At 41.9% G+C, this 19,190-nt stretch overlaps 2 long non-coding RNA genes across 2 annotated transcripts in view; both read right to left on the bottom strand.

The window, feature by feature from the left end:
- Positions 1-542, bottom strand: part of LOC136768015 (uncharacterized) — a 1,062-nt gene extending 520 nt beyond the window's left edge. Inside the window, exons 1-2 of the long non-coding RNA XR_010821935.1 lie at positions 466-542; positions 1-245 (exon numbers count right to left, since the gene is read on the bottom strand). The exon at positions 1-245 is cut by the window's left edge and continues 520 nt beyond it. This is a non-coding gene — a long non-coding RNA (uncharacterized LOC136768015). The remainder of the gene's footprint in view (positions 246-465) is intronic.
- Positions 543-6,155: 5,613 nt separating this feature from the next.
- LOC136768610 (uncharacterized) lies at positions 6,156-7,197 on the bottom strand. The gene is made up of 2 exons (XR_010822005.1): positions 7,109-7,197; positions 6,156-6,921 (listed from the first exon to the last, which is right to left on the bottom strand). It is a non-coding gene; the product is annotated as an uncharacterized LOC136768610 (long non-coding RNA).
- Between the last annotated feature and the right edge of the window lie 11,993 nt (positions 7,198-19,190).

The following is a 19,190-nucleotide window of genomic DNA, read 5'->3' as shown; positions in this document are numbered from 1 at the left end:
ACGTTGTCGACGTTCGCCTGAGACGAGTCAATGAAGGTCTGGGTTGGGACTCGGCCACAGAGTCCCCTGGAAATTAAGAAGCGTCTCCATCGCTGTATGTTTGTGTTCCTGGGAAAGTCCAGTACGTGCCTCCTGATGAATGTATTGTATCGACCTATATGTACTCGGTTGACGCAGGGCTGGCTCTGGCCGGGGCCGATCGCCAGCACAGCCAACACACACAGCACTGACATCAACATCTTCACCTGGGGAGACAAGACAGAGAGAGAGGAAGGGAGAGAGAGAGAGGGAAGGAGAGATGAGAGAGACGATTACTGCGCCTGAGAAGTGTGCTTTAACAAGCTCAGAGAGGAAGAGAGGGAAACAGAAAGCCATACAGAGAGAGAAAGAGACAGAATGACAGACAGAGAGGGAGAAATACAGGTTCTAACAGATAAAACACATGTTCTAATGGAGACACTTCACCTGGAGAGAAACGCAGAGAGAGTTCACTGGCGGTGGGTCTGGTCTGAAGCGGTCGAGTGTGAGTGCAGCACTGAGGGTCTGTGTGCTTATATACTGCCCCTCTGAGCTCAGAGTAAGGACTGAGTGTGAAGACAACACATACATTGTCTCTCTCACACACACACACACACTCTCAGACTCACACTAACACCCAAGTACCCACAGCTGAATGACTTCACTTCACTTTAGGCCGCATTGGTAAATGTGTTGCTCCCTGCCAGCTCTGCAGAACTGTCGCCCACACAAACAGAAACCGACACAAAGACGCGCAAACAGTCAATTTTACATGTACATGTATGTATGTATTTGTTCTGCTTTAAAATGTGTCTGGAGCCCCTGGTCAGGAGCAGTGTTTTGAAAAGAGATGAGAGTGTCTGCTTGTTTTATTTGTGAGGGGAGTGCGTTCCAGAGCCTACCCATGGTAGAGAGACGGAGTGTGGGGGTGATAAGGAGACCAGCAGAAGAGGAACGGAGGGAGCGGGAAGGGGCATAGGCTGGTAGAAGGTCCGACAGATAGGTAGGTGCCAGGTTTTGAAGGGCTTTGTAAGTAAGGAGAAGCAACTTAAAAGATGACATGGTAGTGCACGTGGGGCCAGTGTCAATGGATAAGGACTGGTGTGATCTGTTCAGATGATCTAGTGCAGGTGAGTATTCTGGCAGCAGAGTTCTGGACCAATTGTAGTCTATTGGTGTGTTTAATAGGGATACCAGTAAGGAGAGAATTGCAGTAGTCCAATCAACAAGTGACCAACGCATGGATAAGGGTTTCAGTGCTGGAGTGTGACAATGAAGGATGAAGCCTGGAGATGTTGCGGAGGTGGAAAAAATATGTCCGGGTAATGACTTTTATATGGGGTTCAGACGAGAGCATGCTGTCCAAGATGACACCAAGGCTTTTGACTTGTGATGACAGTGGAACTGAAAAACCATCAATGTTAATACTAAGGTTGTGCTGTTTAGAAAGAATAGATTTAGAGCCGATAAAGCATGACTTCCCTCTTGAAGCTGTGAAGATTGAGGAGGTTCGTGCTCATCCAGCTCCTAATGTCTTGGAGACAGTTAATAAGGGAAGTGGGACGGAGGAGAATGGAGATGCAAAGCTGCGTATCATCAGCATAGCAGTGAAAATTGAGTTCGTGATGACGCATAATCTTGCCCAACGGTAGGAGGTAAATTATGAAAAGAAGTGTTCCCACACTGACCCCTGGGGGACACTCTGTGAAACAGCTACACACCCTGATCTGTGTTTTTTAATTTGCACACACTGTTGACGGTCAATGAGGTAAGAAGAAAACCAAGAGAGTGCAACACCCGTGACACCAACACCAGCCAAACGTTCTGTGTGGAGTGGATGGGAAATGGTATTAAAGGCTGCACTCAAGTCAAGAAGGATGAGAATGGATAGTACGCCTCAGTCCGCTGCACAGAGAAGGTCATTGGTGATTTTTACTAGGGCTGTTTCAGTGCTGTGGTTAAAGTGAAAACCAGACTGTTCAGGGGAGTGGTCAGAAGGGGAAGTTATCGGGTGGCTGAAGTAAACATTTTACTGTGGTGAAGAGGACTTTTTAGTTATTTTTAACAGAATTGATGATAGCAGAGAGAGCATTCTTGTAAATCAACAGGTGATCTGTGTATGTTTGGGAGTGAATTACCAGGCCAGTCCTCTTGCACAGGCGTTCTAGATGCCATCCAATAGTTTTTAACTGGCGTAATTGTGGGGTGTACCAGGGAGCAGTGTGAGTGAAAGAGACAGAGAGGGTTTTAAAGGGAGCGAGGGTATTCAGGGAAGAGGAAAGGCAGTCATTGTAGTGCACAATGAGATTATGAATAGACTTGGAGTCAGGACTGGGGTAAGTCTGAATCAGATTGATAAGATCAGTGGGGTTGATGTTTTTTATGTTTCTAAAGGAAATGGTGTGTTGGACATTATGTTTAAGAAGGTGGACAGAGACTTCGAACATGACAGCGTTGTGATCAGAGATAGGTAGTTATGTGTTGCTTATATTTCAATAGCAAAATTAATGGCATTAGAAAATAGATAGAACTGGGAACATACACAGATACTACAGTCGACACATTTACTCCTTCACAGCCCCTGCCTACCTTGGACTCATTTAACGCAGTAAATCACCAGGAATTGGTCTCTGTAATTACTAAAATGAAAACTACAATCTGCACACTAGACCCTATACCCACTAAACTGCTAAAACAATCTCTGAAATTAATTATTTCCCTAATACTCAATATTATTAATGCCTCTTTATTCCCAGGATCTGTTCCCGAATCATTTAAAATAGCTGTAATTAAACCACTTCTTAAGAAACCCAGTGCCGACCCTAACCTATTAAAACACTATCGACCTATCTCAAACCTTCCCTTCCTTTCTAAAGTTCTAGAGAAATTAGTTGCAAACCAATTGTAAGCTTTTTTAACTGATAATCATCTTCAAGAAAAATTCCAATCAGGCTTCCGCTCCGGCCATAGTACAGAAACGGCCCTGTTAAAAGTATTGAATGACGTGTTTCAGTCCTCCGACTTAGGGCACGCCAAGTGTTATTATTTTGACTTTTGATACAATCGACCACAAAGTCTTGTTACACCGCTTAGAAAACCATGTTGGCCTATCTCTCGATGTTCTTTTCTGGTTTAAATCATATCTGTCAAACAGACTCCAATATGCACAGATTAACGAGAACCACTCAAATTTAACTGAGGTTAAGTACGGAGTCCCACAAGGCTCAGTCCTCAGACCTATACTTTTTTAATTATACATGCTTTAGTTGATATAATTCGACAACATAATACTAACTTTCACGGTTTCGCAGACGACACACAATTATATTTGTCAGTAAATCCCAACTGTTAAGGTACAACACTTCAGTTGAAGCAACCCTTCAGATCCCAGTGAATCAGGCACCCCAGTCAGCGCTTCCAGAGACTCTCAGCAGGAGATGAGCTCGGGAAGGAAAGCCACTGACACAAAGACAGTTTGTTTCTCTTCAGTTTATTGTAAGTTTCACACAGCCTTTTATACATTTACAAGTGTAAATTTGCATGAGTTTCCGGGCCATCCCGAACCTGGATGATATTTTCTTGGCACATGTCCTGAAGCAGTTCCGAGACATGGGAAACAATGTTTAACAACGTATTCTTTGTAATTAGTTCAAGCATGGAGGAGTTGATATCAATGACACAGTACACAGCACAGCAAACAATATTTCATAAGGTATTCATTGTAATTAGTCCAGACATGGAGGCACTGGTATCAAGGTCACAGTACACACTTTACTGAGAAAAACATTTCATAGATAGTTTCAGTTCCCTACCTAAAGGACTGCCACAGCAGCAGAAATTGTTTCCATCTGTTGGGTAGATAAGTCTGAGCAGAGAAAACATAATATGAGCAAGTTTTAACTAGAAACTTACTGGAAAGTTTCTTATATTTCCTAAGAGTTATACAGTGGCAATTTTACCCCAGCACTAACAATACCATAGACCTAGAAAAAACTAATCTGCTGTCTGTCCGAGATTAAAACATGGAGGACATTTTCTTATGCTTAATTCTGAAAAGACAGAAGTCCTAACTGTTCATCATGCACTGACAAGGGTTAGTCTGAGCACAAGTGTCTTTTTGTCTTCCAGCAACAGCCACTTCTGGGGGTCCAACGAGGCACCTCATCCCCACCATGTAAGGCTTATGAGGCCCAACCCACCCCAGAGGCACCTCACCATGGAGGGTCAACGAGGCATCGCAACCCATAGACATTTTTGAGTGATGTCAGGCTTATCCAGTAAAAATATAAAATCAGCAGCAAATCTACATTTTTCAGTTTCATCGATTTGCATGTTAAAATCACCTACAAGGAGTACATTGGGGGACATGGCACAGACAGAAGTCAATAATCAACAGATCAGATGGCTTATGTGGTCTTTAGATTGTTAAAATGATTAGTGGTTGAGAACCCAGGAGTTTAACAGCCAGATGTTCAAAAGAAGTGTGCTGAGGTAAACGGATAGGTTTAACTTTAACATTATCCCGGTACAGAACAGCAACACCGCCGCCTCGCCCAGTAGAGTGAGGTTGACCAATATGAGTAACCAGGCGGGATTGATTGATTGAGATCATAAAAGTTGTTTGCCAGGTCTCAGTGAGGCACATGATATGGTTCTTGTCAATAATAATCTCATTGGCTACGAGGTAACTGTGCAGCAGTCTGTGTATCTGCATGTACCTGCAGGCAGTAGAGTAGATACTCCAGCAGGGTGCACGGTTTGTGGGAATCCGTCTCTCCGTCGGGCCGGCAGTAAGCAGACCCTCCAGGTGGAGAACACCACAACAAACAAGAACAGCAGCACGGTGTCACTCACCCACACCAGGCCAAGTATGGGAAGAAGAGCAGAAGCAATCGGCCCTTCCCTCGGTAGTTCCAAGTGCAATTGTGGATATGAGAATTGATGTAACGTTAGCTTTAGACAGTCTGATCCAAGGAAAATAAAATGCTAAATCCATGAAAAACCAATTAAAAGATCGGACTGATGTTTGAAGTAGGCTTCAAAAGCACATTGTTCTTGACTAGTAAAATAAAAAAACAACAAAACAAACAACTAAGCAGACCATTTTAAATTTTAAATATTATCGCATGAGATGCTCACTCTCATACATCCATGCGCAGTCACAGATCAGGACCCCAGGACACCACAACAGACAGGTAAGTGTAACATTTATTTTTACACCAATACTCTGACCGAAGGCTGCACCCAGGCACACGATTCGAAAGGGGGATAAAACAATAAACCTTCTTAAAATTGCTTAAATAAAAGCTTGGACGACAAAAATACCCCAAATCCCTAAGGAGAGCATCAGAAAAGATCCTACGTAAAGCTAGTAAAATTGACTATAAGAATTCCCCCCATATACATCATGAAACAGCTGCACAATGAAGACTCTTTTCCCCCCAGTTTGAGCAGCGCATCACCACCACACTCATCACCGTTCACTGTTTGAACAGCAATAGCCAGTCTATACAGTCCACTGGCTCTCAGTGCTGGTCCTGGGGACCCCGTGCCCTGGTGCGAAATGCGTAAGCATCATGATGTTTTTCTAATATAAGTTAAGTATTTTTTTGTGACATCGGTGAATGTGGCCTGTTTTTAGCCGGGAGCTGCTGTCCATCCTTCCTTGAATGGTTTTCCATTAGAGGACAATCTGTTTCATATATATACATCTCTGGACAAAATTAAGAGACCACTTAACATTGATTTCTGAACTTTTAATTTTTTCCAGAGATGTATATCCCACGTGTTTGTGTACTTTAACATGAATTTTTCATAAACTCACACCTGAGCTTGAACCTCCTGCTATCTGTCCCACTCAAAGATTCGGGTACAGACTTTTACTGACGCAAATTTTAAGGCTTTGCAAGCTTTTATACAGTAGTTAGGAATTAAAATGTTGATTATTTTCCTGACCATGAATTGTATATTTTTATTCATACATTATTCCCCAGTGATCTTGTGAACAGAGTAGCACTGACTGTATTATTGCTGACCGTCTGTAGCAGACCCTCTGTGTCCACTCTAGTGCCCCCCCCAGGCCCTGTGTGCTATACAGCCCAGTCCTCTGTCACACAACACTCTCCCACAACACCAGCTGCTCTGCAAAATACTTTATTTTATATATTTTATACTTTCTGCGATGCAGGACAGAGACAGCGGGGGGTGTCAGAGTGAGAGACGCAGCTCTCAGGAGACTGACACACCCAGCGCGTCACACAGCAGAGAGACAGTGTAAAGGCAGAGATAGTTGAAACCACAGATACAGTTTTAAAATCATAAGATCTCACAGGAAATCATAGATCATTATTGCTGGTTATTGTGGGGAAACAGAAAACTAAATCACAATAATACACATGCATGATGTTAGAATCACTGGCAGCGTCCGTTCGCTGCATTGGGCCGGTTGTTGGTGGTCTGGAAGTGGTCGGGCCGGCAGAGGTTGTCGATGTTGTCGCAGGCCAGCGTGATGAAGCTCTGGGTACGACTGACTCTAGTGACACTACACCTCCTGCGTATGTTGCTGCTCTGCACGCTGTACACTGTGAACATGTTAGCGCTCACACACAGGTTCCCCTGGTTGTTCTGCGAGAATCTCCTGCCTCCTGCCCTGCAAACGTTGTCGACGTTCGCCCGAGACGAGTCAATGAAGGTCTGGGTTGGGACTCGGCCACAGAGTCCCCTGGAACTTAAGAAGCGTCTCCAATGCTCTTTGTCTTTGTTCCTGGGGAAGCCCGGTGGTACGTGCCTCTTGATGAATGTATTGTATCGACCTATATGTACTCGGCTGACGCAGGGTTGGCTCTGGCCGGGGCCGATCGCCAGCACAGCCAACACACACAGCACTGACATCAACATCTTCACCTGGGGGTACAAGACAGAGAGAGAGGGAAGGAGAGATGGGGAGAGAGAAGGTTACTATGCCTTGAATAAACTCAGAGACTAAGAAATGGAAAGCCATACAGAGAGAGAGAGACAGAATGACAGACAGAGAGAGAGAAATCCATGTTCTAACAGAGATTAAATACATGCTCTAATGGAGACACTTGACCTGGACAGAAACGCAGAGAGAGTTCGCTGGCGGTGGGTCTGGTCTGAAGCGGTCGAGTGTGAGTGCCGCACTGAGGGTCTGTGTGCTTATATACTGCCCCTCTGAGCTCACACTGCCAGTAAGGACTGAGTGTGAATTTCACAACTCAACACAATCTCTATCACACATACTGACCCTCTCTCTCTCTAACACTCACTCACACACACTCTCACTCACACACACACACACATACATACAGACACACTCAAATTCAAAACAAGCGTTATTGACATGACAAGTTTACACAAGTGTTGCCAAAGCATTTACAGATATAGCAAAGAGAAAATAATTACATTAATAAAATGAAAGAACAAAATGTACAGTCCTTGTACATGCATGTCCAGACGTCCACAGGGCTGCTGGGCTGTGTTGGAGCTAAAGCCACCATTGAAGAGTCAATGCTGCTGTCAGATTGCTGGACAAAGGCCGGCTCTCTGGCGTCTCTTCCCATTATCAATGCATTACAGAAGCACAAGGGACAGCCCTGACCCCTGCTAGTAAACCTGTATAAAGAGGTCCTGGAGACTCAGAGCCTCTCTCCTGCCCGCGTCTGGCACTGGGATGAAACCAGAATTGCCATGAAACTGTGCCAGTGAAGGGGCTGGAAAGTCCCCTGAGTCCCCTGAGTTACCTTGTCTGCTCTGGTCTGTAACTGATACAACGACAACCAACAGTGTTTAATCTGTTTCTTCCATCCTACTCTTACATTTCAACAAGTCACAATTGAAGTTTGACTATTTTTAATTAAAAGCAACAAAAACAAAGTTTAAAATTATATTTAAGTATATTAAATATGTGTAATTTGCTTGACCTACAATTCATTTTTTTCAGTGCAGGTAGAAACCACTGCCATTCAATATACCAAACTCCAGTCACTAAGACTCAACACTATTACAGTTTTTCACAACCCTTTACACACATTTCCTGAAATTATACTACATTTTCTCAAAACTGTAAACGCAACACAAAAACCCCAGACCATACTGGCCAAACCTCAGACAAAATGAGACTCTATTCAAAAACATATTCTGTTCCATCTAAATGCGCCTTTAAATGTCACTCAAAAGCCTTCAAATAAACAGACCCTACCGAATACCCATTTCACACAGCTGAGATCATAAAACATGCTTCCTCTGTATTTCCAGAATAAATCTTGCACTTTGCAACAGTGTGTTACTGTATTGTGTGTCAATTGTGTTAGACAGTGGGCTCGAGTGAACACACAACACACACAAAACTGAATTTCCTACATTTTATTTTATTTTCAGAATTTGACAGCAGACAAGAAAAGTTGGGGAAACAAATGTAGCCCAAGTAAAAATACTTACACTAAAGTAAGAGACTATAATCTCATTATGTGTCCATTAGAACATGTACCACATAGAGGAGTTTTTCTCAGCATGGCAGTGGAAGGTCTATGACAGAAATCCCTATGAACGGGAAAACCGTCTCCAGGCTTGTGGGGACAGAGCTATGGAGTCCTGCCAGGGGTAGATAAGACACATCAGGGGTTTTTACCCCATTGTCTGCGCAGGGAAAACATGCATGAGAAAGATAGGATGCTGAGGCCGAATGAACTATTGTGTTTTCTTTCATTACCTACAATGAGTTTATATTCTCTTACTTTAGTTCAAGTATTTTTACTTGGGCTACTTTTGTTTCCACAACTTTTATTGCCTGCTATCAAATTATGTTTTTTGTGTGTTGTCTGCACACTCTCTAACACAATTGACACACAGTACAGTAACACGCTGTTGCAAAGTGCAAGATGTATTCTGGAAATACAGAGAAAGCATGTTTTATGATAGTGTTTCTCATTGATCTCAGCTGTGGGTATTCAGTAGGGTCTGTTTATTTGATGGCTTTTGTGTGACATTTGAATGAGCATTTGGATTGGAATAAATCATGTTTTTGAATAGAATGTCTCATATTGCCAGAGGTTTGGCCACTATAGTGTGAGGCTTTTTTTTGTGCTTACAATTATTATTATTATTATTATTATTATTATTATTATTATTATTATTATTATTATTATTATTATTATTATCTCTGGTGCAGGTTGAGCTTTATGAAGAGAACTGAGTGTTGGCTTTAGTAAAGAAGGTTTAATGAATCTGAATTTTTTGTGAAAACAGGTGAATTAATGCTGATAGTTTTGTTGAAATAGACTTTATTTTAAACTAAACTAAAGGATTGCGTTATTGTGTTCTAGCGTGCAAATGATTGTGAGAAACTGTAATATGTTCCCTAGGAGGGGATGCGTGTCTGTCAGTGTCTGCATGGCAAGATCTTAAGAGATATGTGTCTGGCAAGGTCTAATTTGCAAGATATTTAGAAATGTGTTTTTGATAAGATCAAGCCGTGTGAGTAGAGGATGAGAACCATGTTGTCTATAATGAGCAGATGGTTTGGAAATGGGAAGGAAAGTTGAGCCTGTTCTTTCTGTAGTGCCTGACCCAGAGGAGTTGGTAAGACTGTTTCATTTGCAGGGTCTGAGTGCTCCTCCTTGGGCTTCGGGGTTTCGGGGGGAATATTTGTATCCTGCCTTCACTAGTGACCATTTCACTACAATATAGAAGAGTTTAACATGAAAAGAAGTGTAGTGCAGGAGAGAGCAGAAAAAGAAACCTAAACTAAAGGCTTTAGTTTGTGTGTTGCTGTAAAATATCACTACCAGTTATAGGCCAATGTTTTTTGTCTTCATTTTAATTTCTCACCATTTCCCTCACTCCTGCACTGCACCACACACACACACTTGTGTGGGACAAACTTTTATTTTTATACTACTAATAATATCAACAACAACAAAAACATTCTCGAAACCAGGGGTCTTAAACTCAGTTCCTGGAGGGCCGTGTGTATGCTGGTTTTCGATCCAACCGAGTTCTCAATTACTTAATTTGTCATTTTTTTTTCAATTTGACATATTTAAAAAATATATTTAGGTATTTTACAGTTGATGGTCTAAAGGTGCATTTGATTCAAGGTACAGTTGCTTATAAAATATCAGAGGGCCTGGATAAGTGTTTAAATGCATCTAGCAAATTAAACAATTAGACCAATTAAGTCTGTTGCATCGAAAACCAGCATACACACGGCCCTCCAGGAATTGAGTTTGAGACCACTGCTCTAAACAATGTGAAAATTATGTAGACCAGCAGTGCACAACACCGTCCCTTGGCTTGAGATCCATTCCAGCTCAGATCTTTGCTCCAGCAGGTCTTCAATTAGTTAATTGAACCAATCAAATGCAATTAATTAATGTGAGACCTACTTGGACAAAGATCAGAACTAGAATGGATTTTGAGGGCCTTAGTTGTGCACCACTGATGACTTGGATCCTACTTTGTTTTGGTATTTACTACAAGACATACTGCACTTCAGGTTATTAATTAAGGAACAGTTTGTCCTCAAAATTAAAACTGTATAATAAAGAAACAGATTAACAAATGTGAGTTAGGATGTACAAAATATATCTTGAAAGTCCGTTTTAACATTTGAAAATGGCATTAATGCCACACAATGAGGGCTGCAAGAGCTAGGCTACCTTAACACCCAATTAGTTTATGATGCAATTTGTGTTAACATTCCCATATTAATAAACAAATGTTCAAGTAAGAGTTGATGATAGTACCACGGGCTACTGTTTAATGCACTGTTTTTCAGAAACAACAGGCCAGTGTCCTTTACCTCCGGTTCTGTGGGACACAAATACTAACCTCTTAATTACCCAGTTTGTTCATTTGAACTATTTCAGCTCTTTCCCCAGGCCTTCTGTTATTGAGGAGATAAAAGAAGATCTATAAAACATGCTGGATTGTGTCTGTCTTGGAAGTGAGGAACATTTCTATAGGCCATTGAGAATCCTCTCAAATTTTTCAGCTGAAAAATAAATACAGTCAAATGTATACCACATATATCACAACCAGTTTATTCCTCACTAAACAGAACAATAAGGCTGATCTACTGTAGAAGTTTACAAACTAAAATACTGAAGCAGATAAAGCATAGACTTAGGGTCACTGTCCTCTGAACACAAATGTATCGTTTCCAATAAGCTACTTTCATTCCTTCTCTTCTAAAACAGATCAAATGGGGGTCAATGTCAAGTTACAAATTATGAACAGTTTAAAGCACCTTAGAAAATGCTGAACACTTATGCAGAACATTGAAATAGAAATCCTTACTATTTTATAATATAACCATCGATAATTACATGAATCCCTACTTCCTATACTCTTGTGCTACACATTTTAACACATTAAACGTTAAAACATTTAAAACACTTGGGTGAAATCTTCAACAATGCAGTCAGACATGGTTAAAACAAGTACCTGGGTGGAGAACATCACTTCTAAAATGAGATCATATTTGAATAAATACATACTGTACTAATTGGATAAAAAACTAAGTATTTTCCAACAGTTTATTTTAATTTCCTAACATCAAAAATGTCCACCAGGTCCTGGCTGTTGTGTAAGAACTGGGCTGGAGCTACAGGCCACCACTGACTCCAGCACCTAGATACATTGAAATAAAAAGGAAAAGCTTAACTCTGCGCTGCACTGGTGAAGAAAATAAATGTACAACATTCAAAACACTGAACAGCTACTTAAAGAAACCATCAGAGTAATGTCTGCTATTTTCACTAGTTACAATTTGGGTAATTTTCACAAATTAAACATGTACATTTATTTTTATTCTTGTATAGCAACATTTTATACTCTCGTCCTACTATGTGGGGACATGTTTAGACTTGTCAGGTTAACTAAATTGGGGGGACAGGCTATACATTTCATATCTGAATTATTTTCTAACATTTGTATGTTGCCACCTGAGGACCTGGTGGAAACATGGAATTATTTCACAAAGACAGCATGTGAACGATAATCATTAAAAAGAAGCAGTATACTATCAAAACACAAGTTAAATTGGTTATTCATTTTTAGTTGTCTTTAATTAAATGAACACAATTTATCAAACCTAAAACGTTATTACTCTGATACCGACATAGGGTCAAATACAACTGCACTTGCATTTAAATGCAATCCCCTTCACCATTTGCATTTTACTTTTTATATTCTGAAAAACAAGTATCTGCAGTTGTATTTAAATCATGGGTAAGCTTCACTAATATTTGAAATGCACTTAAATACTTTTCAATAATTATACTAATCTGCCGAATTAATGATAATACATCTAATAAATCAACATATGTCATATGGGAAAGTATTTGAAATGCATTTATATGTATTTGTCACATTTTTTTTATTTGTATATATTTTGGTAGCAAATAGAGGGGGGGAGTTGGGATTGGGTGAGGCAGTCTCTCAATGCATGAGACTTGAGTTTATCTGGGGATGTAGTTGTGTAATGATCCAAGTGATGCAGATATAATAAGCCTACATTGTGTTTATCAGGCTATGCTTGTGCAATTGGGAAAGTGATGGTTTATATAACACAGGACAAAAGAAGACTATATTTTGGGAAGTGTAAACAAGAATAGTGATTGTGTCGCAAATGTGCAAATGTGTTGGAGGGACATGATTATGCAACTGGACAATTGGTGTAATTTAAAGATTTTTATTGAAATCAAATAATTGTTTATACACTGCTGACTCTACCACTATGTCTATCTATCTATCACTACATCTCTGTCTCTATAACTATCTCTAAATCTATATCTCTAATTTGCAAGATGTAGGCCAAGGTCACTAGTGAAGGCAGGATACAAATATTCCCCCCGAAACCCCGAAGCCCAAGGAGGAGCACTCAGTCCCTGCAAATGAAACAGTCTTACTGACTCCTCTGGGTCAGGCACTACAGAAAGAACAGGCTCAACTTTCCTTCCCGTTTCTGTTTCTCTCTGCGTTGACCAAAGGGTCTACATGTAAAATATTCTGACTCCTCTACCCACACGGCTTGATCTTATCAAAAACACATTTCTAAATATCTTGCAAACTAGACCTCGACAGACACATATCTCTTAAATCTTGCCATGCAGACACTGACAGACACGCATCCCCTCCCAGGGAACATATTACAGTTTCTCACAATTAGGTAAAACTGGATCAATGAACACAATATCGCAAACCATAAGTACCAAAAGAAAGACTATTTCATCAAAACTATCAGCGTTATTCACTCATAAACCTTCTTTGCTAAAGCCAACACTCAGGTCTCTTCGTAAACCTGCACCAGCGACGCTTCCAGTGCAGGTAGAAAACACTGCCATTCAATATACCAAACTCCAATCACTAAGACTCAACAATAGTACAGTTTTTCACAGCCATTTACACACATTTCCTGAAATTATGCTCAATTTTCTCGAAACTATAAAGGCAAAACAAAAACCCCACAGCATACTGGCCAAACCTCAGACAAAATGAGACTCTAAGAGAGAGAGTGTTTTGAGTTGTGAAATTCACACTCAGTCCTTACTGGCAGTGTGAGCTCAGAGGGGCAGTATATAAGCACACAGACCCTCAGTGCTGCACTCACACTCGACCGCTTCAGACCAGACCCACCGCCAGCGAACTCTCTCTGCGTTTCTGTCCAGGTCAAGTGTCTCCATTAGAGCATGTATTTAATCTCTGTTAGAACATGGATTTCTCTCTCTCTGTCTGTCATTCTGTCTCTCTCTCTCTGTATGGCTTTCTGTTTCCCTCTCTTCCTCTCTGAGCTTGTTAAAGCACACTTCACAGGCGCAGTAATCGTCTCTCTCATCTCTCCTTCCCTCTCTCTCTCTCCCTTCCTCTCTCTCTGTCTTGTCTCCCCAGGTGAAGATGTTGATGTCAGTGCTGTGTGTGTTGGCTGTGCTGTTGATCGGCCCCGGCCAGAGCCAGCCCTGCGTCAATCGAGTACCTATAGGTCGATACAATACATTCCTCACCAGGCACGTACCGTCAGGCATCCCCAAGAGCAACAACATACAGCGATGGAGAAGCTTCTTAATTTCCAGGGGACTCTGTGGCCGAGTCCCAACCCAGACCTTCATTGACTCGTCTCGGGCGAACGTCGACAACGTTTGCAGGGCAGGAGGCAGGAGATTCTCGCAGAACAACCAGGGGAACCTGTGTGTGAGCGCTAACATGTTCACAGTGTACAGCGTGCAGAGCAGCAACATACGCAGGAGGTGTAGTGTCACTAGAGTCAGTCGTACCCAGAGCTTCATCACGCTGGCCTGCGACAACATCGACAACCTCTGCCGGCCCGACCACTTCCAGACCACCAACAACCGGCCCAATGCAGCGAACGGACGCTGCCAGTGATTCTAACATCACACGTGTATTATTGTGATTTAGTTTTCTGTTTCCCCACAATAACCAGCAATAATGATCGATGATTTCCTGTGAGATCTTATGATTTTAAAACTGTATCTGTGATTTTAACTATCTCTGCCTTTACACTGTCTCTCTGCTGTGTGACGCGCTGGGTGTGTCAGTCTCCTGAGAGCTGCGTCTCTCACTCTGACACCCCTCCACTGTCTCTGTCCTGCATCGCAGAAAGTATAAAATATATAAAATAAAGTATTTTGCAGAGCAGCTGGTGTTGTGGGAGAGTGTTGTGTGACAGAGGACTGGGCTGTATAGCACACAGGGCCTGGGGGTGTGTGTGGGGGCAGGGGTGGTCACTAGAGTGGACACAGAGGGTCTGCTACAGACGGTCAGCAATAATACAGTCAGTGCTACTCTGTTCACAAGATCACTGGGGAATAATGTATGAATAAAAATATACAATTCATGGTCAGGAAAATAATCAACATTTTAATTCCTAACTACTGTATATAAGCTTGCAAAGCCTTAAAATTTGCGTCAGTAAAAGTCTGTACCCGAATCTTTGAGTGGGACAGATAGCAGGAGGTTCAAGCTCAGGTGTGAGTTTATGAAAAATTCATGTTAAAGTACACAAACACGTGGGATATACATCTCTGGAAAAAATTCAAAGTTCAGAAATCAATGTTAAGTGGTCTCTTAATTTTGTCCAGAGCTGTATATATATGAAACATTGTCCTCTAATGGAAAAACATTCAAGGAAGGATGGACAGCAGATCCTGTCTAAAAACAGGCCCAATTCACCGATAAGACATACTTAATTTACAATGATGCTTATGCGTTTTGACTTATGTTCCTCAGAGCATCGTGATAAAAGGGTGGGCAAATCTCTGCAATACATCTGATATAAATGAATCATTAGCACCATCCTTCTATATCCAATCAACAATCATGCAACCTCACAATTATTTCAACAAAGTGTGAACATTTCATGGAAATTATATTGATTGTTTAATTATGCTTTATTGTTAGTACGTGTGTTTCACTTACTTGCTTTGCTGAGTGAAGTCCCAGAATGTACATTCCCAGCTGGACTAAACCACATTGCTAGACTGATTGCCTTCAGCTGCGCCCCTGACCTGAGAGACAGACTCTCAGTGGTCCTCAATGCTGGCCCTGGGGACCCCTGCTCTGCTGCTTCTTGTTCTAGCTGAGCCCTCAATTACTTCATTACTAGTAAGGTACTTAACTGAAGCTAATTTAACTAATCATTTGCCTAATATGAGATCTTACATTATTTTAAACAGTTGCGGAGTTCATGTTAAGTATGAAACTGTGGAAATTGAAATCTCCAACTTTTTATAAGACACACAATTTAAAAAGTCAAACAAAGCAAATTGGTTCAATTGAGGGTTTAAGTAAGTCATTGAGAGCTCGGTGGGACAAAAACCACCAGGGCACGGGGTCCCCAGGACCAGCATTGAGAGCCAGTGGACTGTATAGACTGGCTATTGCTGATCAAAAACACTGCATGGTCAAGGAAGCGTTCTGTGCAGCAAGGGGCGCTGTTGTGCGGATTATACAGCCAGACACCAGAGCACTGTCTAATGAGCCGTATGGATGTCAATGAGAGCTGGCGATGGACAGCCGGAGCGGACGGGACGGGCTCTGCAATTGAGGTGGTGAAGAAAAAGCACATTGATGGACATGGTCACCTTGTAGCTTTGATTGCCGGTTTATTGCACTGCCTTATGAGCAGTGGTGGCTGGTGACTTTGACAGGTCATCAGATATCAGGAAAAAGCAAAACATAAAAAAACTGCAGGTTAATTGCATTTAATGTGTTGTCCAGCCGACTCGCCACATTAAAACCAAGATATAATTTATAAAGTTAATTCTAGAATATATTTACAGGAGAATAAACTACTAAATTACAGGTACAGTCTGAAAAGATGAGTCTTGAGTATAGGCGTAGGTTTAGGTTTAGGTGGGACAAGTACTGGACAGCAATCTTGGATGTCAAACGAAGTCTGCTCAAAAACATGATCAGATTTTGTGACTTTCTACATTTGTATAATATGCACATTGCAAAATAGTCAAAATAAAACTATTGATGTCTCTCGTGAGTAACTTAGGACTGTTAAAGTTTTGTATCCATAATATGTACAGTACACAATGCAACGTTGCAATACAGTGATTCAAAACAAAAGGGGGTGGGGTTATAGCATGCCACTGTATTAGAATGAACTCCCTGACATACAGTATATAATAAACTCATTACTGTGGGCTCAGTACAATATAAGAGTGCACTTAATGTGAGTCAAGCTCTCTTTGTGCACAATGTTTATTTTTGATTTATAAATTGATTTGGCACAAGGGTTGGCATTTTTGCATTCTACACTCACCTAAAGGATTATTAGGAACACCTGTTCAATTTCTCATTAATGCAATTATCTAACCATCCAATCACATGGCAGTTGCTTCAATGCATTTAGGGGTGTGGTCCTGGTCAAGACAATCTCCTGAACTCCAAACTGAATGTCTGAATGGGAAAGAAAGGTGATTTAAGCAATTTTGAGCGTGGCATGGTTGTTGGTGCCAGGCGGGCCGGTCTGAGTATTTCACAATCTGCTCAGTTACTGGGATTTTCACGCACAACCATTTCTAGGGTTTACAAAGAATGGTGTGAAAAGGGAAAAACATCCAGTATGCGGCAGTCCTGTGGGCGAAAATGCCTTGTTGATGCTAGAGGTCAGAGGAGAATGGGCCGACTGATTCAAGCTGATAGAAGAGCAACTTTGACTGAAATAACCACTCGTTACAACCGAGGTATGCAGCAAAGCATTTGTGAAGCCACAACACGTACAACCCTGAGGCGGATGGGCTACAACAGCAGAAGACCCCACCGGGTACCACTCATCTCCATTACAAATAGGAAAAAGAGGCTACAATTTGCACAAGCTCACCAAAATTGGACAGTTGAAGACTGGAAAAATGTTGCCTGGTCTGATGAGTCTCGATTTCTGTTGAGACATTCAGAATTGAGTCAGAATTTGGCGTAAACAGAATGAGAACATGGATCCATCATGCCTTGTTACCACTGTGCAGGCTGGTGGTGGTGGTGTAATGGTGTGGGGGATGTTTTCTTGGCACACTTTAGGCCCCTTAGTGCCAATTGGGCATCGTTTAAATGCCACGGCCTACCTGAGCATTGTTTCTGACCATGTCCATCCCTTTATGACCACCATGTACCCATCCTCTGATGGCTACTTCCAGCAGGATAATGCACCATGTCACAAAGGTCGAATCATTTCAAATTGGTTTCTTGAACATGACAATGAGTTCACTGTACTAAACTGGCCCCCACAGTCACCAGATCTCAACCCAATAGAGCATCTTTGGGATGTGGTGGAACGGGAGCTTCGTGCCCTGGATGTGCATCCCACAAATCTCCATCAACTGCAAGATGCTATCCTATCAATATGGGCCAACATTTCTAAAGAATGCTTTCAGCACCTTGTTGAATCAATGCCACGTAGAATGAAGGCAGTTCTGAAGGCGAAAGGGGGTCAAACACAGTATTAGTATGGTGTTCCTAATAATCCTTTAGGTGAGTGTATATTAATATTAAGAGGGTCTTGTTTGGGATATGAAATCCCCCCCAATATTGATAATCGCTGGAAGGAGGTCAGGGACTCGGCTGTCTTGGCTGAGGGGGAACCTCATTCCTCAGTCATGTGCTCCTGTGATGAGCTGTGCAAAGCGGCACTTCATGACAGACTTTTCCAGTCACAATTCCATCACTTGTCCAAATAGATTTTTTGGTTGACAAGCAAACATGACCAGCAGTATAATGTGTGAGTCACGATGATACCGGTCAGCCATTTATGTACCTCATTCCAGGACACCTGAAACTGCCCTGTTAATTTCCTGTCTTTATTAGAACCGTCCAGCCGGGTTTTATTCTGCCTTCCTTCACAAAGACGCGTCTATCTTTATCGGACCTTAAAGCCTGCGCTGTTTTATGAACTGTAAAATAAATACAGCAATCCAATTATATTCTTAACCACAAAACTGACTCGTTCAAGTTCAACTCCACTTCCACTTCCACTGTACAGAGAGTTATGGGATACAGAGTGACCGTGTCCCCTCTCTGGCCTCAGAGTGATCGTGTCCTGTCTCAATCCTCAGAGTGATCGTGTCCTGTCTCTGGCCTCAGAGTGATCGTGTCCTGTCTCTGGCCTCAGAGTGATCGTGTCCTGTCTCTGGCCTCAGAGTGATCGTGTCCTCTCTCCGTCCTCAGAGTGATCGTGTCCTGTCTCCGGCCTCAGACTGACTGTGTCCTCTCTCCGTCCTCAGAGTGATCGTGTCCTGTCTCTGGCCTCAGAGTGACCGTGTCCTGTCTCCATCCTCAGAGTGATTGTGTCCTGTCTCCGGCCACAGGCTTTGTGCTCTGGCGCTGCGCTTCCAGGATTGATGAGCCTGTTTTCAATATTGTCACTACAGTGCTTTTAGGTTATAAGTTATAAAGAATATGTTCAGTTTCATATCATTTTTGTATTTTCTTTCAACGGATTAAAGAAAAACACTAAATGTGCTTGCAGCTGGTGCTGTCCTCGGGTGATCAGGAGCTGTTCCTGGGTACCTGGAAGGACAGAATAATTGGAGGTTGAAACCCTACAGTGCAATAATTTTGGACGGTAGTAATGGAGTGTGGCGGTGATGTGCTGCTCAACCTGTGGGGAAAAGACACTTGGTCCTCCTTATTAG

This window comes from Amia ocellicauda, chromosome 14 (genome assembly GCF_036373705.1).
Source record: "Amia ocellicauda isolate fAmiCal2 chromosome 14, fAmiCal2.hap1, whole genome shotgun sequence".
Classification (NCBI taxonomy): domain Eukaryota; kingdom Metazoa; phylum Chordata; class Actinopteri; order Amiiformes; family Amiidae; genus Amia; species Amia ocellicauda.
The sequence above is the reverse complement of the archived record's forward strand: the minus strand, read 5'-3'. Positions and strand labels throughout refer to the sequence as shown.